The sequence below is a fragment of the Choloepus didactylus genome, chromosome 10, assembly GCF_015220235.1.
Source record: "Choloepus didactylus isolate mChoDid1 chromosome 10, mChoDid1.pri, whole genome shotgun sequence".
Lineage (NCBI taxonomy): Eukaryota > Metazoa > Chordata > Mammalia > Pilosa > Megalonychidae > Choloepus > Choloepus didactylus.
Genome location: NC_051316.1, coordinates 5,902,319 through 5,927,822, shown reverse-complemented (window position 1 = coordinate 5,927,822; position 25,504 = coordinate 5,902,319). Strand labels below are relative to the sequence as shown.

Below are 25,504 nucleotides of genomic sequence, written 5' to 3'. Positions count from 1 at the left end.
ATCAATGGATTAGTGGATAAGCAAACTCTGGTATATACACATGATGCAGGTGTAAGACAGAACAAAGACATGGAACATATGATATTGTGGATGAACCTCGAGGAGAGTATGTTGAGTGAAATTAGCTAGAAACAAAAGGACAAATACTGTATGGTCTCACTAATGTGAACTAGCATTAGTGAGCAAACTTTAAGAGTTAAAACCTGGTAATACATGCTACCAGGATATAGAAAGAGGGTAGGTATCAGGCATTTGATGCTGAAGGACTACAGAATGTTCAGCAGGATTGATTGTATAGATCCAGAAATTGATATAATACTGTGTGATGGTAGCATAATATTGTAAGTACATGGAACAAAGATGTCTGTGAGTAGAGCTGAAAGAGGTGGGATAGGGTAATGTATGACACTAGAGGTAAAGATAGATGAAGACTGGGACTGTATAACTTGGCAAAAACAAAAATGGCCAATGACTGTTACTAAATGTACAAATATAAAAATATTCTCATATGGGAAAACGAATGTCAAGCATGCAGAGTGTTGAAAAAAAGATGGTATTTGGGAAAAGACAGAATCAAAGCAAACTGGAGTCTATGATCAACAGTAACATTGTAATATGCTTTCATTAGATGTAACAGGGGTAACATAACAAAGTTAAATGTGTATGAGGGGGGATATAGAGGAGGGATATGGGATTCTTGGCAGTGGTGTTTTCTGTCTTAATATATTGTATCATATGATGCTTTATTTTTCTTTTTATTATCTTTATTGCTTGCCAAAAAACCCATTTTCATAATAATAAATAAAACAAAAATCTTTGTTCATAGTAATCAATATGTTCAAGTGCTGACTGTGCTGATAAATGCACAACTATATGAAGATATTGTCAACAATTGGTTGTACACCATGGAGAATTGTATCATATGTGAATATATAATTGTAGGAAAACTATAAATAGGGATAAACATGCTGGAGAAAATATGGAGAGCGGGGTATCCCTATTTACTGTTGGTGAGGAGACAGAATGTTGTAGACTATTCAGAGGATAGAGTGTCTGTTCCACAAGAAGCTAAGTATGTGGTTGCTTTACTGTCCTGCAATCTCTTTATGGGGTATATACTTGGAAGATATTAGAACAGGGATATGCATGGGTATTGATACACTGGTGTTTATGGAGGCAGTATTCATGATTTGCAATGGGTGGAGGTGTCCTAAGTGTACATGACTGACTGATGAACAGAATGGTGAACTGTGGTGTATGCATACAATGGAATATTAAGCAACTGTGAGAAGGAATGGAGCTGTGAGATATACAATGAGATGAATGAATCCTGTAGACAGCATTTTGGATGAAGTATGTCAGAAACACAAACATCATAATTTCCCACCAATATGTACTAATTACAATTCAATTCAGAATTGAATCTTAGAGTACAGCTTATCAAGGGGAACACTTATTGTAAAGATCCCTAGACTGTAAGCTCTTACAGCAGTCACATCTATCCCTGAACTATAATGGCTGTCTCCAAATTCTGAGATGCTGATCCCTTTGTGTATAACCTCATTGTCTCTGGAAATTTTGGTATCTGTGTGACACCTGAAACTCAGAACTAGAGCTCAGCAGATATGAATGTCAATATTTGCACATACAGTGACTGTTAAAAAAGCTTAAAAAGAGTCCAGACTTCAATTAGAGATATGAATGTAGCAGATCTCATTACAACCAGGGGAAATTGGGCCTAAGAGTAAAAGACAATACTGACAGTGTTTTAAGACTGAAAATTCCATGTGAGACCAAGGGAAAGGATGTTTATTTGGTGCAGGATCTATATTTATTGAGCAATTTAACTTGTACAGACAGTTTGCTCAAACACCATAATTACATGGAACTTTGAACAGGAAGTGAGAATGGGTAGGTTTGTACAGGTTAGTGAGAAATAGTGACACATCCCAAAGTAATTTGGGCAGAGAATAAAAATATATATACGGGGACCTCTGAGGAGTTGGGGAAAATGCAGAAGTGTTGGACTTCCTCCTGCGGGTTGTTGCTTGTGTTCTCAATAAAATTGGGGAGTAACAGTTTTATGTGCTGAACACTATCTTGGGGCTTGACCTTATGAAGCTCACTACTGCAAAGGAGAAACTAAACATGCTTATAATTTTGCCTAAGTTTCTCCTCCTGTATACATCTATGTTGCTCAGATATGGCCCTCCATCTCTAGCTAAGCCAACTTGGCAGGTGAATTCACTGCCCTCTCCCCTAAGTGGGATCTGACTCCCAGGGGGGCAAATCTCCCTGACATTGCAGGATATGACTCCCAGGATGAATCTTGACTTGGCATCGTGAGATTGAAGACATCTTCTTGACTAAAAGGGGGATGCAAAATGAAACCAAATAAAGTTTCAGAGGCTGAGAGATTTCAAATTGAGTTCAGAAGTCATTCTGGTGGGCATTCTTGTGCACTATATATGCCTTTTTAGGTTTTAAGGTATTGGAATTGATAGAAGTAAATATCTGAAATATCTAACTCAAACCCAGAAGCCTTGATCCTTGAAGATGATGTATAACTATGTAGCTTTGAAGGGGTGACAGTGTGATTGTAAAAAAACTTGTGGATCACACTCCTTCTATCCAGTGTGTGGATGGATGTGTAGAAAAATGGGAACAAATCTAAATGTAAAATAGGGTGTGATGGGGGGATAATTTGGGAGTTATTTTTTAATTTTATTTTTTTATTCTTACTTTTATTCTTTCTCTTACAAGGAAAATGTTAAAAAATAGACTGCAGTGATGAATACACAGCTATATGGTGGTACTGTGGACAGTTAATTGTACATCATGGATGATTTTATGGTATGTGAACATATCTAAATAAAACTGAACTTAAAAAATAAATTAAAAATGAACTTGAAATGTATCAAATAACTAAACATTAGAGCTAAGTGCATAAAACTTTAAGAAGAATATGTAGAGAAATATCCTAAAGATCTTGTGATAGGAGGTTGTTTCCTAGACCTTACAAACAAAGCATGAGAAATGGTAGAAGAAACAGATAAATGGGATCTCCTCAAAACTAAATGCTTTTGTATATCAAAGGATTTTGTTAGAAAAGTAAAAAGGCAGCCTATGCAAGGGGAGACAATATTTGGAAACCACATATCAGATAAGGGTTTACTATCCAGAATGTATGAAGAGATCCTACAACTTAACAAAAGAAAGACAAACAACCCAATTAAAAAATGGGCAGAAGACACAGACTGACACTTTTCTTAAGAGGAAATACAAATGACTCAAAAACATATGAAGCCCGGCTGGGCGCGCTGCGCTGCTGGGCGGGCGGGGGCGCTGCGGGGGCGGTGGCAGAGGCCCACGGGCGCGGAGGAGGGGCCCGAGACCCGGGCGGCCGGCGGCAGCTGCCTCGGTGACCACTGGCGGCAGCACGGCGATCTGAGGAGACCGAGCCGCGGGACCCGCCGTCTCTCCTCTCCCGGCTGTCTCCTTTCTCCTCCATTCCCGGCAGGGGCATCAGGAATGGGCCCCAACCGCCGCGGGCCCTCACCCTGCGCCGCCCGTAGGCCCCAGCAGACGGAGGTCGGTCGGCCGGCCTCTCGCCACCCCTCGCCCCAGCCAAGCGGATCCCACCCCAAATCCCTGGGAAGGAAGATGAGGGAGACGGGCCTGGTGCTCAGCAGCCACAGTAGTAGCAGCAGCAATAGCAGCGGTCGGGAGAGGGTGTTTTGCCGTTTCCTCTCAGCCACCAGGACAAGATGGCAGCGTCCGCGGAGAGGGGCTGAGCCGGGGCTGGGTGGTGCCGCCTGCTGAACCGCCTGGCTCCCTGTCCCCGGCAGGGCCCCGCACCCCACCCCGGACATGCTCAGGGCTGCGGCCGCCCGAAGAGGGGAGAGTGCTGGCCTCTAGGAAGGTGAACTCGCTGCCCTCCCCCCTACGTGGGACCCGACTCCCAGGGGTGTGAATCTCCCTGGCAACGCAGAGTATGACTCCCGTGGATGAATGTGGACCCGGCATCGTGGGACTGAGAGTATCTTCTTGACCAAAAGGGGGATGCAAAATGAGACGAAATAGTTTCAGTGGCTGAGACATTTCAAATGGAGTCGAGAGGTCACTCTGGTGGACATTCTTATGCACTATATAGATAACACCTCTTAGGCTTTAATGTATTGGAATAGCTAGAAGTAAATACCTGAAACTACCAAACTCCAACCCAGCAGTCTGGACTCCTGAAAGCAAATATATAATAATGTAGATTACAAGCGGTGACAGTGTGATTGTGAAGACATTGTGGATCACACCCCCTTTATCTAGTGTATGGATGAGTGGAGGAATGGGGATAAAAACTAAATGACAAATGGGTTGGGATGGGGGGATGATTTGGGTGTTCTTTTTTCACTTTTATTTTTTATTCTTGTTCTGGTTCTTTCTGATGTAAGGAAAATGTTCAGAGATAGATTGTGGTGATGAACGCATAACTATGTTATCATACTGTGGACAGTGGATTGTATATCATGGATGATTGTATGGTGTGAGAATGTATTTCAATAAAACTGAATTTAATAAAAAAAGAAACATATGAAAAGATGTTTAATTTCACTGGCTTTCAGGGAAACACAAATCAAAACCACAATGAGATATCATCTCAAACTAACCAGAATGGCCATTATCCAGAAACCAGAAAATTACAAATGTTGGAGAACATGTGGAGAAAGACATACACTTTTACACTGTTAGTGGGAATGTAGAATGGTGCAGCTATTCTGGAAGGCAGTGTGGCAACACCTCAGGAAGCTAAGTAGATTTGCTATATGATCCAGTAATTCCATTACTAGGTATACCCTCAGAGGAACTGAAAGCTAAGTCACAAAGGAGATTTGTAAACCAATGTTTATTCTGGCATTATTCACATTTGACAAGAGATGGAAATAGCCCAAATGTCCATCAATGGAGGAGTGGATAAACAAACTGTTGCATATACATACAATGGACTATTATGCAGCTATAAGACAGAACAAAATCATGGAACTTATAATGACATGGGTAAACCTTGAAGATGCTATGTTGAGCAAAGTTATGTTGAGCTGGAAACAAAAGGACAAATACAGTATGGTCTCACTAATATGAGGTAACACTAATGAGCAAACTTTGAAATTTAAAGCTGAGAAGACAGGTTATCAGGAGATAGAAAGAGGGTAGAGATCAGGCATTTAATACTGAAGGATTATAGAATGTTCAACAGGATTGACTATGAAGATCTAGAAATGGAGATAGCAGTGCTGTGGGATGGCAGCACAGTATTGTAGGTACACTCATCAAAGAGGTTTGTAACTTAAGTTGCAAGAGGAGAGCTGGGAGCATGTATGATACCAGAGGGAAGGAAGGATGATAAAGACTGGGACTGTGTAACTTAGTGAAACCAAGAGTGGTCAGTGATGGTGACTAAATATACAAATACAAAAATGGTTTCACATGTGGGAGAACAAATGAATGTTAACCTTGTAAGCTGTTGAAAAAGGGATGGTATTGGGGAAAATATAATTGATGCAACTGGAATCTGGAGTTAACAGTAACATTGTAATATACTCTCATTAAGTGTAACAAAGGCAATATAGCAAAGGGAAGGGTACAGAATTCTTTGTAGTGTTGTCTGACCTTATTGCTGTATTTCCTTCTATTTTTACATTTTATTTTATCCATTTTACTATTCTTTTGTTTCAGTTCTTTTTAGAGTAATGAATATATGTCAGTGTTAAATTGTGGTGCTGAATGCACAATTATTTGATGATACTGTGAACAATTGGTTGTACACTGTGTATGATTTCACAGTATTTGAATATATCCCTATAAAATTGCAGGGAAAAATAAACAGAGGGACACAAGCACTGGAGAGAACTTGGAGGAAGAGATGTATGTATTCACTGTTGGTCGGGAAATAGATTGGTGTAGCCTATCTGAAGGACAGTGTGGGGGTTCCACAAGAACTGAGTACCTGGGTGTCATATGGTCCTGCAACCTCATTATTGGGCATATACTTGGAAGATCTGAGAGCAGGGATATGAATGGACATTTGCACATTGGTGTTTATGGTGGCAGTATTCATGATTTGCAATGGACAGTGTTGTCTAATGGTACACTGACTGATGAACAGAATGGTGAACTGTGGTGTATGCATGCAATAGAATACTGAGTGGTTACAAGAAGGAATGAAGCTGTGACACACACAACTATGTGAAAGGTTCAGGAATACAGCATTTTGAGCAAAGTACACCAGAAATAAGAGGACAAACATTATAATACCTGTCTAATATGGACTAACTACAATGTGAAAAACTCAGAATTAAATGCAAGAGCACAGCTTATCATTTATTGCAGACCCAGTTCTGACTCTAGCATGGAAACTGATAAAGTGGCCATGGTGTTCTATACTGTAGTGGTTACCATGCTGAACCCCTTGATCTAGCCTGAGGAACAAGGATGTGAAGGCAGCCCTCAGGAAATGGAGGGATTCAAATTACTTTCTGCAGGGCTAATTTCTTAGTTGGACTAATGGTTTCAAAAGGAAGTTTCAGTGAGGAGCTTGTGTCTTAGTGAATGTCAATAAAATGGCAAAGGGGGAAGAGCATTAAAATCCAGGGGACTATGCATCCTTTGATTTCTTCTTGTCTTTGAGTTTTATATAAAAATCCCCTTTATTGGTCAGAATATAGTAAAATGTGTCTGCCACCTTTGTTTCTCTTCACCCATCCATAACTGTTTTGAGTGACTTTGCAGATAGTAATGTTTTGCTTCAAGGTTTGTTTCCAGGTAACACCAACGTATCTCTAACAAACATACATAGACATTTCTTTCCATCACACTTAATTTATCTGACTTGTATTGAATTGACTTCATTTTTCTTTCAGGGAGTTTCCCATGTACTTACCTGTATTTACAGGTGTGATTTTGTGTTCTTTCTCCTTATTATTTTCCTTCTTTACTATTTTTTCTATTATAAGGATTATAATTATGAAAATTTTAAAAATATTCTCACCTTTAAAATGGAGATAATATTTCTGTACCTATCCATAAAATTGTAATGAAAATTATTTAAATAATCTGTCTTAAATTTTTAGTGCCATGTATAGTAAAGTATAATTGATTAAGCAATAGCTGCTGATATTGTCATTTTTACTTTTTGCTCTGTATTTCACCTTAATTTTTGATTAAACAAGCACATTAGGAAATTCGTTTCCTACCTTTTTCAAGTTTCCATGACTTTGTTAGTGTTATTTTGTTCTGACTGATTTTATTTTACTCATTCTCTACATTTCCAAATCTTTCACTTTACATTAGTTTCCTGTGGCTCCTGAACAAGTTACCACAGGGATGCTTAAAATAATAAAAATGTATTTTTCAATGTTCTGGTGTCTGGAAACCTGAAGTCAGTACCAGTGGGCCAAAATCAGGTTGTCTGCAGGGTCTCACTCTGTCCTGGGACTCTAAGGGGGACTCCATTCTTTGCCTCTTCCATCTTCTGGTGGTTGCTGCCTTCCTTAGCTTATGGCCTTAACACTCCAATATTCAAGGCATCTTTACAAAACTGTCTTGTCTATATGTGTGTGCGTGTGTGTGTGTTTGTATGAAATCAGCTTATTTCTCTCTCTTACATGAACATTTGTGATGGGATTTTGGCCCACCCACACAAACCATAATGTCCTCCTCAATTGTAAAGACTTAGCTCAAGCATGTCTGCAAAGAACATTCCTCTATATAGGGTAGCATTTAGAGGTTCCAGTTATTAAGATATCTGATATTAATGTGTATGTTGGGGGCTGCTATTTCAAATTAATGTATCCATCTTTTTAAAATCAAATTATAATTTGAATTCCCTATATTCCTACACTACTAAATTTGTGTTTATTTTCTCACTCCTGTAGGATATCATTTGGTATTGGTTATTGTCTACATTTTTGTTAAAGACACTTAAATGCAACATTGATCCTTATTGCTATAATGAACTGGGAAGAGCACTTGTCTTGACATTAAACAACTGTGGCCAGGTTCTGACTCTGATCAGAGATTTTGATCAAGATACTTAAATTCTAAAACCTCAGTTTTCTGAAATATTATCTGGGGATAAGCTAACAGCCTGAGTGAGTTACTTGAGGGTTTAGATATAATAACAAATATGCAAGGAACTGTTTAAGGAATATACTATAATTGACTTTTCTTATAAAGAAACTTTTGAGGTCATGGTTCATGTATTAACCATTTAGAAATATGCCACTAACCCTGTCACAAATAGCAACTCATTATCTCAATTGAATAAATGAATACATGGTAGCTGAAAGAAGGGAGTTATGTTGTTCTTACAATGAAAATATGGCACTGCTTTTATTTTCAGTTATTTTAAATGAGGTGAGATTTCCTTATTATCTGAGACCTGACATTTATGATGAAGGAAAGACAAATCCTTTGCCTTTGCTTCTCCAACTAGAGAATGGTTCCCTAGCCTTGGCACTCCTGACATTTTGGACTAGACAATTCATTGCTGTGGGGTTCTATCCTGTGCATGTAGGGTGTTGAGCAGCATCCTTGGGCACTATCCACTAACTTCCAGTATCACCCCTAATCTGCCCCCACATTTGTGACAAGAAAAATTATCTCCAGACATTGACAAATATCCACTGGGGAAAAAAATGACCCATGTTGGGACCCAATGAACTGGAGAGTATTAATATACTATGCACTATTCTCAGAGAACTTAAAACATTGAACTACTCTTTATGTAAGAAGTCTTTTCAGCCACTCAAGCCCCAGCATTTCACCAGGTTACTACTTAATCTTTTCTCCAGAACCTACAATGCCCCATCACCTTTGCATTCTAGGGCCTCAGGGACATACCATACTGTCATGTTACTGGGGAAAAGTTTCTGCCTTTCCATCCTACTGAGAAATGGCTGCAATGAGTCTAAAGTCTCATCATTATGCTGATAGCAAAATGACCATCCACTTGTATAGATTGAGCCTTTAGATACAGCTTCACAAAGAGCTTTAAATCTCAGGTTACTTCATGGGTAAGTTTCCCAGTTTCTTTGCAAAAATCAACCCTACTTACTGTTCCTCAAACATGTTTGAAAAACAATGAGATAAAATGTTTCTTCTTGCATTTCCTTAAGCATTTTGATATATGATATATTCTGATCACCTCCTTACTTACAAGCTAGAAGGGATGATATACATTCCTATTCTTTTACTAGCAGTGTCTCAGATTTCCATGGTGATCCTACCTCTCCTATTCTTGGTGGGTTTCTTCTTTGCACCCACTTGGTTTTGGGAATTATTCAAGGCCAGTTAATGAGAGACACAGTAACTGATATCTGTGCAGACATTAGGGAGCTAGTGAGTCAACTGTAAGCTGATTTCATTTCTGTTAAGACCAATCCTGTGGGCAAACTAAGACCAAATTTTTTGTTCTCTTTGCCAAGAAGAGGATAGAGCCTACCTGAAATTAAGTCCTCAAAGATGAAAACATAACAGAGAACTGAAAAAAGACAGATACTTGAGAGCATTTTGTTTTCAACACTTGGATCTTCTCTTGACTGATCTACATTCAAAGTTTTTAAGTTATACCAGCAATAAATCCCTTCCTCTTATTAAGTCACACAAAAAAGGTGATTTGGGCACAAAAAGAAGATAAATAAACCTATTTACACATATCCTATTTATCAATAGAATAATGCCTAACACACTTTAAGCATAATTCAAGGCCATTTTAGTCTAAAAAATGTATATCTCCAATCAATATATATTCATTAAGAAACCTTCTCTTTGTAAAATTAAATTTATTGGGATATATTCATATAACATACAATCATCCAAAGTGTACAATCAATTGTTCATAGTACCATTATATAGTTTTGCATTCATCACCACAAAAAAATTTGAATATTTTCATTATCTGCCAAAAATATAAAAATAAGAATAAAAGTTAAGGTAAAAAAGAACACCCAACACATCATATCACCCCTCATTCTTTTTCTATTATTTATTTACTTTTTGATACCATTTTTCTACTCAACTGTCCATATATTGGGCAAAAGGAGTGTGAGCCACAGGTTTTCACAATTACATGGTCAGGTCATGTAAGCTATATAGTTATATGATTGTCTTCAAGAATCAAGGATACTGAATTGCAGTTCAACAGTTTCAGGTATTTCTTTCCAGCTATTCCAATATACTAAAAACTAAAGAGGGATATCCATATAACATGTAATAACTTCCTGCATGTCCTCTTGACTCTATTTGAAATATCTCAGTAACTGAAACTCTATTTTGTTTCATTTCTCTTCCCCATTTGTGTCAAGAAAGCTTTCTCAATCCCACAATGCCAGTATTTCCCCAAGTGGGGAAGTTAAATGTTTCTACATTTCTTCCCCATCCCTCAAGGGGGTTTTGCAAGTACATTTTTGTTCTCTGCTCAAATTACTTTGGGATGTATCAAGGCTTCATACTAAACTGTATAAACCAACTAGATCTCACTCCCTATTCAAAGTTTCATGTAATTATGGTGTTTGAATAAACTGACCATAAAGTTAAATTATATTGTGTGCTACAGAAAATATAGATTTTGCACTGAATAAACATCTCTTCCTTTAGTCTCACACAGAAATTGCAGTTTTAAAACACCATTTACCCACTAGTCTGATTTATCTGAGTCCTTACTGTGCTGGTTTCGATGTACTGTGTCCCCAAAATGCCATGTTCTTTGATGCAATCTTGTGGGGGGAGATGTATTAGTGTTGATTAGGTTGGAATACTTTGATTGTTTCCTTGGAGATGTGACTCAAATCAACTGTGGGGGTAAATTTTGATTGGATAATTTCCATGGAGGTGTTACCCCACCTATCCAGGGTGGGCCTTAATTGAATCACTGAAGCCCTACACAAGTTTTCACATACAGAAGTAGGTTTTGTAGCCAAGAGAGACACTTTGAAGAAAGCACAGGAGCTGAGAGAGGAGCTGGAGCACAACCCTGGATCAGCAGACACCAGCCACATGCCTTCCCAGCTAACAGAGGTTTTCTGGATGCCATTGGCTTTCCTTCAATGAAGGTAAACTTGTGTTGATGCCTTCATCTGGACATTTTCATGACCTTCAGACAGTAACTTTGTAACCAAATAAACCCACTTTATAAAAATCAATCCATATTTGGCATTTTGTGCAATGGCAGCATTAGCAAACCAGAACACTAATCAAGTCTATTTCCTTCATATTTCTAATTGAAGTCTGAAATCTTTTTCAGCTCCTTTAACATTTGCTGTATGGGGTAATTCTGACATTCATAGCTGCAGAACTCTGGCTCTGAGTTTCAGATGTCAAACAGATACCCCAAGTTCCAGGGACTGATCAAGTTATACACAAAGAGCTCAGCAACTCAGAATTTAGAAATAACCATTACAACTCAGGAATAAACGTAACTGCTATAAGAGCTTTACCCTCTAGGAAACTACCATAAACATTCTCCTGAAAACCTATGCTCTCAGTTTCAATTCTCACAATTTACACAATATAGTTAGCACTTTAGTGAGTTTGCACATTACTGAGTTATTATAATGTTTGTCTTTTCATTTATGGTTTATTTCCCTCAACATATTGTCCTTAAGGTCCATTTATCTAGTTGTATATCTCACAACTTCTTTCCATATTGTAGCTGCTCAGTATTCTATTATATGCTTATATCACAGTTCACCACTGCATTCATCAATGTACCCTTAAGCTACCTCCATCCACTGTGAATTGTGAATAGTGCCACCATAAACACCAGTGTGCAAATGTCCATCCATGTCCCTTTTCTCAGTTCTTCCAAGTATATGCCCAATAACAGTGTTGCAGGTGCATATGCCAACCCCATACTTAGCTTCTTGTAGAACCACCACACTGCTTTCCAGATGGGGTGCACCATTGTACTTCCCCACCATAAGTGATTAGGTACATAACTCTCTCCATATTTTATCCATCACTTGTATCCCTCTGTTTAGTTTCCTGTTTCATTCTCATACCATACATTACCTCCTAAGTAAAAAATCAATGATACCCAGTTTAATCACATAGTTATGCATTCACCACTACAATCTATATGAGGACATTTCCATTTCTTCACCAAAGAAAGAAGAGGAGAAAAAAAGAAAAAAGATGAATAAAAAATAAAAGCAAAACTAAAATTAAAATTAAATAAAATACAATATAAAGGTCAGAAAATAACACCAATTCCAAGAATCTCATAACCTTCCCTTATGTCCCCCTCTTACAGACCTTTAGCTTTGACATATTGTCTTTGTTACAATTAATGGAAGCATGTTACTGTTAACTATAGAATGTAGTTTGCATTGATTGTATTTTTCCCCAATTCTACTACACTTTAACACCTTGCAAGGTTGATATTCATTTGTTCTCTCTCATGTAAAAATGTTCTTATATTTGTAGACTTAATCACAATCATTGACCACTGTGAATTTCACTAAGTAATACCATCCCAGTATTTGTCTTCTATCTTTCCTTCTCGTGTCCCCTAGCCTTCCTCTTTCAACCATACTCTTATTCATCTTTGTTCAGTGTACTTACAATATTGTGCTACCATCACACAGTATTGTGCTATAAACTTCTGGATCCATACAATCAATCCTGTTGAGCATTCTATACTCCTTCAGCATTAAATGCCCAATCTACTCTCTCTCTGTCTCCTGGTATTTTCATTTCTACACTCTTCTCCAAACCTCTCTCTTCTGTCTTTTCATATCTGTCTGTAGCACTCCCTTTAGTATTTCTTGTAGAGGAGGCCTCCTGTTCAACTCTCTCAGTGTCTGTTTATCTGTAAATATTTTAAACTCTCTAATTTTAGAAGGGGAGCTTTGCAGTATAAAGGATTCTTAGATGACAGCTTTTCTCTTTCAGTATCTTGAATATATCATGCAACTGCCTTCTTGCCACCAAAGTTTCTGCTGAGAGATCTGCTTTTAGTCTTACAGGGCTTCCCTTGTATGTGATGGATTGTTTTTCTCTTGCTGCTTTCAGAATTCTCAGTCTTTGACATTTGAAAATCTGATTAGTAAGTGTCTTGGAGTATGTCTATTTGGATCAGTTCTGTTTAGGGTATGCTGTGCTTCTTGGAACTGTGTTTTATGTCTTTTATAAGAATTGGTAAATTTTCATCAATTGTTTACTCTAGTATCCTTTCTGACCCTTTTTCTTTCTCTTTTCCTTCTGGGACACCCATAACATGTATATTCATGTGCTTCATCTTGTCTTTTATGTCTCTGAGACCCTGCTCATATTTTTCTATTCTTTTCCCTATCTGTTATTTTGTGTGTAGGATTTCCAATGTCCTGTCCTCTAGTTCATTAATCCTTTATTCTGCCTCTCCAAGTCTGCTATTACATGCCTCCATTGGGTTTTTGATCTCTTCTATTGTGCCTTTAATTCTCATAAGTACTGTCATTTGTTTTTCAAGCTTTTGAGTTCTTCTATATGAATACCAAGTGTCTTCTTTATATCCTTCATCTCTTTTGTCACATTTTTTCAACTCATTGACTTCATTTAGATTTGTTTGAACATCTTTATTTGTTTCAGCTCCTGAATCCCAGTTGAGGTGTTAGATTGTTATTGTGGCTGGACCATATCTTCATCTTTCCTGGTGTGACTCATGATATTTTGCTTTCTTGGCATCTGATTTTCTTCATTATTTTATTCTGAAGGTCATTTTATCTCTTTTACCTAGGGTTTTCTTGTTTGTATTTAATCACTATCTTTTCTTTGTTTCTTTCACTGGTCAATTGTCATGTTGGTTCTGGCACTACCCCCAAGTATTCTCCCAAAAATCAGGTACCCACAGTGGCCTGCCACAGGAATCAGAGGTAGACACAGGGAACTCCAGCAAGTTCACTCTGCGTGGCAACACAAATCTTCTGGCTTCCAGTGATATTCTGTTTTTCACTGGTCAGCAAGACCTGGGTTTCTTTTAGAGTCTAGCTTTAATAATTGGGTCTTTGATATTTCTTATCAAAAACAGGGCTGGGTTCTTGAACAAGGCATGTAGACCAGCTATTGTGGTCCTAAGAAAGGGACTGGAGAATCTTTTTAAATGTGTTTCAATTCCCTTGCACCTTCCAGACTGTTCAGGAGATGATGCTGTTTTGTACCTTAATTGCCCTCAGAAGCTGCATTGCCTCCAAGAACAGGCTGCATCTGCACAAATAAGCTGAAACTGCAGGATTCCTATGCATTCACTTTGCCAGCCAAAATGTGGTTTGATATGGGGCTCCACTTGCAGCAGAAGACTCCCTCAGCTGACTCAGTACTCCAGCCATCCCCAAGACAATGCCACTGACTGCTGCTTCTCTCAAAGTTGGGGGAAGAGCTTTCAGACCCAAGGCTGCAAATAGCATATGTCCACATTTTCTCAGTTTCTTTGTCCTTCACTGATGTAGGACTTGAAGTATCCTCCCCTGTTCCCTGGGTCTTCAAATGGTGAGGATATGTCTCACTGCTGTGAAAGATTTTATATTCTGTGTCTGTGGTGGGTGGTGTCCTGTTTGATGATTCTGTGCCTTTCCCAAACTGAGACCAAGTGAGGAGAAGGGGAGAGGACCAACTAGTATGGGATGGAAGATTCCTACCTGATGTTTCTCCTCTTTCTTCAATTCAGCATTTGCTGTGTCCTTCTCCTGTCTGTATCCTCCTTCCAGAGTTTCAAACAATTCAAAGTTGTCCTTTTTCCATTGAATCTCTTGAGAGAAGTTTTCAGTAGCTATTTACATCAACACATTCCTGTATCTCAGTTGAAGTGTAAATTTGTTTCTTTGACTGGACCATATCTTCATTTTTTTCTAATGCGACATAATTTTCTGTTGTCTTGGCAGCTGGTTTCCTCAATTACCACAGTCAGACTTTCCCAGACCAGATGGACCCACATCTCAAGAGAAAAGTGTAATCAGTTGCATGTTTCCTTGAGGATGATACCCAGTAAATTGTCAGACTTTCCTGTGAGGCCTCTAGACTCTACTTTTCCTGTCCTGTGCGGCAGGTGGTGCTTGTCATCCTAGAGCTCCCCTCAGTGTAAAGTCCAAGAAATCATTGCTCAATGCAAGATCCTGAAGAGGTTTCCCTATGTTTTCTTTTAGGAATTTTAATGTGCTGGTTAATGTATTGTGGTATTTGATCAATTTTGAGTTAATTTTTGAATATGGGGTGAACAGTAACATTATAATAAGTTTCCATTAATTATAACAAAGGTAATATACCAAATCTAAATTTCTATAAGAGTTAGATGTAAGGGAGGGGCATGGGATCATCAGCATTTGTAGTGTTGTCTGACTTTTTATTTTATTTTTCTAATTTTATTTTTTTTTCTTTTGTTGATTTTTAGTTGTCATTTTTATTTTTATTTTTTATTGTTACTTTTTTGCCTCTTCCTCTTTCTTTGTTGAAGAAATGGAAATGTCCCTATACAGGTAATGGTGCTGACTACATAACTGTGATTATATAGAAAACCATTGATTGTTTATTTAGGAGGGAATAAAAATAAATGTTTATTTAGGGGTGTATAAATAAAACTGTGTAAAAATAAACAGAGGGATATAAGTGCTAGCAAAAATCTTGAGAAAGGAATGTGCTTAATCATCATTGGTGGGGAAGTAGAATTGTGCAGCCCATCTGGTAGGCAGTGGGGTGTTTCCACAGGTAACTAAGCATGGAGTTGCCATATGGTCCTGCAATTTGGTTATTGGGTATATTCTTGGAAAAATTGCAAAGAGGGACATGAATGAAAATTTGCACAGTGGGGTTTATGGCATCACTATTTAAAATTTGCAGTGGGTGGTGGAAACCTGAGGACATATTCATGGATGAACTGAATGGTGAACTGTAGTATATACATACAATGGAATATTGAGCTGTTACAAGAAGGAGTGAAGTTGTAAGGTTAACAGACATTGAGGAGAGTATACTGGGTGAAATGAACCTGAAATGAAGAGAAAAACAGTATAATGTTTCACTAATATGTACAAAATATACTGTGCAAACTCTGAGAACTGAGTCTGAGAGCAGAGGTTATCAGGGGAAGGTTTACTATAAACATTGTTAATTGGAAGCTAACACAGCAGTTACATCTATTCCTCAGTTGTAATGGTTATTTCTAAATTCTGAGATGACAGTCCCTGGAACTTTGGGTACCTGTGTGAAACCTGAGACTCAGAGCCAGAATCTGGCATCTATGAATGTCAGCATTACCCCAGACAGCAAATATTGAGGAGTCTGAAAAAAAGAGATCAAACTTCAATCAGAGATATGAATGAAATGGACTTGGTAAGGACCAAGGTAAATCAAACTAAAGGGTAAAGGATCATATTGATGGTGTTTTTAAAACTTCAACTTCTGTGTCAGACCAATGGATGAGATGTTCATTTGATGCAAAATCTATAGTTTTTATAGCACATTATATAATTTTATGTGTATTGTCAATTTATTCAAACATCATTACATGGAACATTGAATAAGGAGTGAAATCAGGTCAGTTTGTACAGGTGAGTGTGAAGCCCCAATATATCACAGAGTAATTTGGGCAGATAATTAAAAACATATTTGCAAAGCCCTCTTTAGTGACTGTGGGAAAATGTGGAAATATTAAATTTCCCAACCTGGGGAATTAATGATATTCTCCCAAGCATTGGAAGCTACCAATTTAGAAGGCTGAGGCCTTGATCTTGGGGCTTGCCCAAATGAAGTTTGTTACTTAAAAGGAGAAGGCTAAGCCTCCTCAAAATTTGTCTGGGTCACCTCTTTTGTTTCTCTGATGTGGCCTCTCTCTCTAAGATAACTCCACGTATAAACTCAGTGCTTCCCCCAATATTGGGCATGAGCCCCAGGGGTACAAATTTCCCAGGCAATCTGGGACATAGCTCACAAGGATGTGCTTGGCCCTGGCATTGTGGAATTGAGAAAGCATTCTTGGACCAAAAGGGGGAAGAGAAATGAAACAGAATAAAATTTCAGTGGCTGAGAGATCTCAAATTGAGTTGAGAGGTCATTCTGGAGGTTATTCTTATACATTATATAGATGTCCCTTTTTAGTCTTTAATGTATAGGAATAGCTAAAAGGAAATACCTGAAATTGCTGAACTACAATCCAGTAGCCTTTATTCTTGAAGATGGTTGTATAGACAAATGGCTTACACTATTTGACTGTGTGATTGTGAAATACTTGTGGCTCCTATTCCTGTTGCACTGTGCATAAACAGATGAATAGAAAAATGAGGACAAAAAGTAAATGAGAAATAGGGAAGAATTGGGGGCATGGGATGTATTGGGTGTTCTTTTTTACTTTAAATTTTATTATTATTGTATGTGGTAACAAAAATGTTCACAAATTGAGAGTGGTGATGAATGCACAACTCTGTAATGGCATTGTGAATGACTGTCCACCATGGATGATTGTATGATATGTGAATATATCTCAATAATATTGAATTTAAAATTCACAATTATGGTTAGAGACATAAACATCCTCTGTCAGTAATTGAATGATCCCATAGGAAGAATATCAGTAAGGTTATAGTTGAACTGGACAATGCCATTAAGCATTTCCAATTGACATTTATAGAATGCTTCATTCAGCAACAGCAGAATACACATTCTCTCAAAGTCACATGGAACATCCACCAAGATATACCACATCATGGGCAATAAAATACACACAAGCAAACAAAATAATATAAAGCATATCAAGTACACTTTAAAATTACAGTGGCATCAAACTAGAAATCAGTTACAAAAAGATAGCTATAAAAAAGCCTAATTTGACATTTAAACACACTTTTAAATAACACATGGGTCAAAGAAGAATTCCCAAGAAAAAATTAAAAACATTTTGAACCAAATGAAAAGAAGGTACAACTTATCTGAATTTGTGGGATGCAGCAAAAATAGTGTTTAGAGGGAAATTTATAGATATAAGTAAATGTATTAAAAAAGAAGAAAGATTTAAAATTAATAATCTAAGCTTCCACCTTAGGAAACTAGAAAAAGAAAGCAAATTACATCAAATAGGAAGAACAAAAAAAAGATTAAAAGCAAAAATCAATGAAATTGGAAACAAGAAAACAAAAGAAAAATCCAGAAAAATGCAAGCCATTTCTTTGAAAAGACAAATACGATTGACAATCCTGTAGTCAATCTAATCAAGAGGGAAAAAGTGAAGACAAATATTACTAATATCAGAAATGGAAGAGGGACCATCACTACAGATCCCATGGACATTAATAGAACATAAAGGAATATGATGAACAACTCCATGCCTACAAATTTGTTACCTTAAATTAAATTCACAATCTATGCAAATTTACACAAGGAGATCATATGAATTGGTCTACATCTTGTAAAGAAATTGAGTCAACAATTAATAATCTTCCAAAAGAGAAAGCCCAAGGCCAAAATGATTTGACTAGTGAATTCTACCAAACAGTTAAGGAAGAAATTGCATCAATTCTCCTTAATCTCTCTGAAGCAGAGTGAACACTTCCTAACTCATTTTATGGGATCAGCATTGCCCTAATATTAAAACCAGGCAAAGACATTAAAATGAAGGAAAATGACAGACCAAAATCTGTGAGAAATATTGATGCAAAAATCCTCAAGAAAATGTTAGCAAATTGAATCCAACAATGTATACAATGAATTATACATCATGACAAGGTTGGATTTATTTGTTATAGGTATGAAAGACTGATTCAACTTTTCAAAATCATTAATGCAGTCTCTCATGTCAACAGTCTAGAGGAAAAATAGAATGATCATAATGGATGAAAAATAAAGCATTTCACAAAATTGAATGCCCTTTCATGATTAAAAAAAATCTCTGCAGACCAGGAATAGAAGGAACTTCCTCAACTTGATAAAGAATATATACAAAAATACTACAGCCAGCATCATACTTGTCATAGCCCAAGGGGGCTTTTGCACCTGAAGGACTAAAGAAGGCACTGGACTCATTCTGAGGCATCAGCTTTTATTTGGGACTTACATGGTAGGAAGACAGTCAAGCTGCCCTGAATGAGGGCAGGAGCTGCTCTGAATGGCAGCCAGTTCAGAGCTCAGTGTGAAGGTAATCCACACTTTGGGGGGAACTGACCAAGCCAGTGATAGTGACATTCCAATGGGTATGAAGCCATATGTGTGGAAATGGGAGACTTGTGGAAGAGGGAAGGAATGATTGTATTCAACATGAAAGAAGGGAGGGTTATACATTATCTTGTAGATAACAGTATCTCATGGGTTTCTGGATGGAGGCAAACTACAGACTGTATTTAGTGCAGGAAAACTGATTTTACAAGGAGGGCAGGATAAAACTTAACTGACCTAGGTCACACAAGCTGCTGTTTGCACAGTCTTCAAGGTCCTTAGGAAAGGCCCTGGACCTGGGGCTCCTACAATACTTATTAGTGTAAAGCTAGATGATTTGCCCCTAAGATTCAGAAAAAGACAAGGGTGTCTACTTTCACCACTCCTATTCAAAATCATGCTGGAAATCATGGCTAATGCAATAAGAAAAAAATAAAAGAAATAAATGGTACATAGTTTGGGGAGGAGTAAATAAAATTATTTTTCTCACAGTTGATAGAATTGCCTATGTCAAAAAACCCAAATTGAAGAAAAGCTCCTGGAACTATTAAGTGATTATAACAGGGTTATAGAATACAAAGTTAATATGCAAAAGTAAATTACTTTTCTATACACCAGAAATGAACAATTGGCTTTTGAAATGCAAATACAACACCATTTACTTTAATACAAAAAATTATACTTAGAAATATAACAAAATATGTACAAGAGCTATATGAACAATCTGTAAAGTTTTGATGAAAGAAATAAAAGAATATCTAAATAAATGGAGAGTTATTCCATGAACATGGATAGGAAGAACCAATATTGTTAAGATATCAGTTCTATTCACTAGATACATGATTCAATGCAACATAAATCAACATCTTTGCAAGTTATTATGTGGATACTGAAAAATTGATTCTAAGGTTTATATGAAAAGGCAAAACACCCAAAATAGCCACAAAAATACTGAGGAATAAAAATTTGGAGGACTTAACGTTACTCAACATCAAGACCTACTATAAAACTACATTGATCAAAGGCAGCAAAGTGCTTGTGAGAAAATAGACAAATAGATCAATGGAACAGAAGATAGAACACAGAAACAGACAACACATATATAGTCAACTAGTCTTTGACAAAGGACAAAAGTTATTTCAATGCAAAAAGGATAGTCTTTTCTACCATGATGCTGAAAGAAATGGTCATCCACATGCCAAAAAAAAGGCATCTAAACACAGACTTTACATCTTTCACAAAACTCAACTCAAATGCATTGCAATCCTATAAGTAAAAGGCAAAATTGTTAACATTCTAGAGGATAACATGGGAGAAAACCTAGGTAAACTTCAGTTTGTCAATGACTTTTAGAAACTATACCAAAAATATGATCCAGGAAAGAAATAATTAAATTGAATTTCATTAAATGGTAAAATTTCTGCTTGTGAAGGACAATGTTAAGAGAATGAAAAGAAAAACCACAGACTGGGGAAAATATTTACAAAACACTTATCTGACAAAGAACTTGAATAAAAAATATATGAAGAACTCTAAAAATGCAATAAAAAGAAAGTAAACAACCCATTCACAAAATGGAATAAAAAGGATCTGAACAGAGACTTCACCAAAGAAGTCATACAGATGAAAAATAAGCAGATAAAAATATGCTCAACATCTCATTAGGCAATTGCAAATTAGAACAATAATGAGATGATACTACATACCTATCAGAATGGCTAAAATCCCAAATACTATCATTACCAAATGCTGGTATGGGTGTGAGATCAACAGGGAATCTTTCATTGCTGGTATGAATGCAAAATGGTACCACCACTTTGAAGACAGTCTGGAAGTTTCTTACAAAGCTAAAGATAATTTATCACATAATCCAGCAATCATACTTCTAGGTATTTGACCAAATGAGTTGAAAACTTAGGGCCAAAAAAAAACCTGCACACAAATCTTTATAGCAGCTTCATTCATATTTGATGAAAACTGGAAGAAACCAAGATAGACCTTAAATAGGGGAGTGGGAAAACAAACTGTGGCACATCTGCACAATAGGTTATTTTTATCAATAAAAAGAAATGAGTGATAAAACCACAGAAAGAAATGGGAGAGTCTTAAACATATATTGGCAAGAAAAAGAAACCAGTATGAAAAAGCCAAATACTATATGATTCCAACTATATGGCATTCTGGAAAAGGTCAAACTGTAAAGACATTAAAAAGATTTGTGGGGCCATGGGTTTGTGGTATTTGATGGAGGGGGAATGCATGGGTGGAAAATGGGGCATTTTCAGGGAACTGAAATTATTTTGTATAATACCACCAAGGTTGAAAATTGACAATATGTATTTACCAAAATCCATTGAACAGTAAAATATTTAGTGTGAACTAAATGTATAGATTGTAGTTACTAATAATATGTCAATATTGGTTCATCAATTGCAACAAATGTACCAGATTATTTCAAGATTTAATAATAAGGTAAGCTATTTGTGTGTCTGGGTATATGGAAACTCTTCATACTTCCTGTGCAATTTTTCTATAATCCTAAAACTGCTCTAAAATAAAATTTATTAGTAAAAAATAAGATACAGCTAAACAGTTATTAGAATGGATAATTTTTTAAAAAATGATAAACACAAATAATAACATGACAAAACAAAATGCAGTACAACCAGAATTCTAAAATATTGGTGGTGTGAATTCTACATTATACACCCCATTTAGATTATAGTTTGGTAATATACTGTAAAATTACACAAAAACTTACCATAAGACCCACACTTCCAAATTCTAGGTATTACCAAAGTGAAATGTAAACATTTGTGCACACAAGAATTTTATGGAGAATTATATAGGCACTGCATTCTTCGTCACCTAAACTGGTAGCAAACAGATTCTTCCTCAACTGGGGAGTGGACAAATTAACTGTAAAACATGTGCATGAATACACATGTGACTTATGTTCTGCCTTCAAAAGTCTGACTCAATTTCTAAGTTTGAATAAACTTATAAATATATGTTGTTTTAGTTTGCTAATGCTGTCTTTTCACAAAACACAATAAATGGATTGGCTTTTTAAAGGAGGTTTATTTGGTTACAAAGTTACAGTCTTAAGGCTATAAGGTGTCCAAGGTAAGTCATCAACAATTGGTACCTTCACTGGAGGATGGCCAATGATGTCTGGAACACCTCAGTTAGCTGGGAAGGCATGTGGCTGGCATCTGCTCCAAAGTTCTGGTTTCAAAATAGTTTTCTCCCAGGATGTTCCTCTGTAGGCTGCATTTCCTCAAAAATGTCACTCTCAGTTGGTCTTGGGGTATTTGTCCTCTCTTAGCTTCTCTGAGCAAAAGTCTGCTTTCAAAGACTGTCTCTAAAATGTGTCTGTAAGTTGCAGCTCCTCTCTCAGCTTCTGTGTATTCTTCAAAGTGTCTCTCTTGGCTGTAACAAGCTCCTTCTGTCTGAGCTTATATAGTGCTCTAGCAAACTAATCAAGGACCATGCTGAATGGGTGAGGCCACATCTCCATGGAAATTTTAAAGTGAAAGGTCTCAACCACAGTTGAGTGATCACATCTCCACAGAATCATCCAATCAATAGTCTCCAACCCAATCAACACCAATATGTTTCTTGCCCATACAAGACTGCATCAAAGATAATGGTGTTTTGGGGGACATAATACATCCAAACCAGCACAACCATCACAGTTGTCATCTCACTTCCAATTTTGACTATATATATGTATATATAATTTGCCATAGAGATCTTCTTACCATGATCTGTTACATAATTTCTCAGTTTATCAGTAAATTTTATAGATCCTTTCTTTGCTTCGTCATCATGGTACTCTCCTACAATAGAAGTAGAATATGTGACCAATGGCTAGGAAATAGAAGAAGCAGGATCATTAAGTAAAATATATCAATGCTAATATCATCAAATGAGCCAAGATACAAGTTTAGGGACACACTTTGACTTAAAGGCAATGTATATGAGATCAAAAGAGGTAAAAAGCCTAGACATGAGTTCAAGGTGCCTTGATTGAAAAATTAAAAACTAAAGAGGGGTGGCAGAAGTGGGAGGTGTGGACCCACCTGGAAGCACCTCGGTATAGCTGTAGAGCTGTAGAGCTTCCTGAGGCTGTGGCCACCCTTGCAAATGCCATGCAGCCATGCCTCTTCTACTGGCCAGCAATGCCCAACCCCACATGGAAGATAGCAAGTTGTGCTAGTACAACCATATAAATAAATAATACCTGTAGGCTCAATGCAACATGGACATTTACAGTGATGACAGATAAATGCAGACACTTGGGAATCAAATACTAGGCTAAACACTTGTAAAAAGTAACAGAGACTGTTACAGGCAGCTGCTGTACTCGAGGCTCAGCATTCTCAAGCAGTTCAAGTTCCTGAAAGTTTAGGAAGACACCAGAGAAAAAAACTAAAAAAATCCCATTATATTTGTGGAAAAGCTTCAGAAGAAGATTGATATACAGTTTCCATATCTACAGAGAGTTGTTCAGTTGCCTGAGATTGCATAGGACCAATACGCCAATAGCCTTGGGAACTATGAATGAGAATTCAAAAACCATAAAAGACATACTAGATGAGCTAAACTAGTTTTTGATAAAGGTTTACCTGCTAGACAAAAAGTCCTTTAGATCCTAAGTAATATGAGGAGTCCTTTTCATACTCTATGTTGCCTTTGAGTGATGGTCTAGAAGGCTCAAACTTCATCCTCAGATGGCAAGAGGACACATGTGTGATGATACCAAACCTGAAAGTTTAAAAAGTTGTGGACTGTAGAAGAACAGAAAAAGCTCAAACAGCTACTCCTCAAATACACTCCTGAAGAAGAATATAGACACTGGCAGAAGATAGCAGATGAAATGGGCAATAGGACAGCAAAATAGGTGGCCAGCTGAGTGCAGAAGTATTTCATAAAGCTGACTAAAGTTGGCATTCCAGTCCTAGGCAGAACACTAAACTTATATATGTAATCCAAAAAGTCTTCAATTATCAGACAACAGCATCCCCTTAATAAGCATCTCTTTAAATTAAACCTTCCACTTTCATAACATCCCATGAACCTCCAATGTATATGGATGAAGATAATGAGTGAATCTGTTTTCATAGCCACATGATATGGCTGTCAGAAGGCATCAGATGAAGAAAGTATTCATATCATGTATAAGAATTTATCTGAATATAAAGAATTATTACAGTTTAAAAAGTTAAAGAAGCAGAAACGTCAGCAGAAGCAAGCTGAAAGTGGCTTTGTGCAACACGTGAGCTTCAAGTGTGGTAACTCTGTGATAGAACCTGTCCAGGGCATTCAGTGGCACTTCCAGGATTGTTCTCCAGTTATATTTTTGGATTTTTGTGATTCTTGCTCAGACTGCCTACAGGAAACATATATTCACAAGGAAGATCACCAATTAGAACCTATTTATAGGTCAGAGACATTCTAAGACAGAGATTACTGTGTGTCCCAGGGCACCAGTTATAATTACCTTGACCTAAACTACTTTCCAGCAAAGAGATTACATGGAAGAGACCATCATTTATTAGTCTTCTTCAACACATAGTGATGGTATCATTGTTAAATATGTGCACAGTTTGGAAAGACTCTCTGCTTTCTCTGAAATGACACTCACAGCATAACAGCTTCCTGAGTGTTCTTGTCAAGTACAACTCTGCACCTTTGTGGCTCTAGATCACTATTCAGGGGCTGAACATTCCTGATGAGCGAAGGATTTTCCCCGCTGAATTTTTCACTTTTAAGGTGGTGATCTTAAATATGTGAGATGGAGCACACTTTAAAGAGAGAGTAGATTCCAAAGATTTCAGAGAACTCAGTCATAAATATAATAAAGAGAAGACAAAGTATTTATATATAAATAGTTTAGTAGCTTTCATTTTGTTGTGAGAATAGTTTTCAGCACAGAAACTGACTTCTTTAGAAAAAGTTTTGACCAATAATGTTGTTTGCTTCTAAGATATGCACTCTAAAATAGCTCACTCTCTCAGTGGTAGCTGTTGATGACCTTTAATAAATCAGAGCTGCTTAACCATATTGATGTCTAAGTTTTTTTAACCACAATGAACTGTCCTTATTACCAACAGTGAAGCACTACAGGAAGCTGTGGTATTGTTTCCTTAACCAGTTCATGGTGTGTGAATGCTATAAAAGTGGCTCTCAGATATATTTTTTAAATGTAATGCTACATAAGATGATTATGTGATGTGTACAAACAATGGTGAAAAGAGCCAGTGGTAGTAACTGTGTAAAGTCTCTTAGTCATAACACGAATTCTGTTAAAATACACAGCCTTCTGCCTCTGTAT

The 25,504-nt window shown here is 37.1% G+C and overlaps 1 pseudogene; it reads left to right on the top strand.

Annotated features, from left to right (window-relative positions):
- Positions 1-21,603: 21,603 nt before the first annotated feature.
- Positions 21,604-24,745, top strand: LOC119505189 (annotated as a pseudogene).
- Positions 24,746-25,504: the final 759 nt, after the last annotated feature.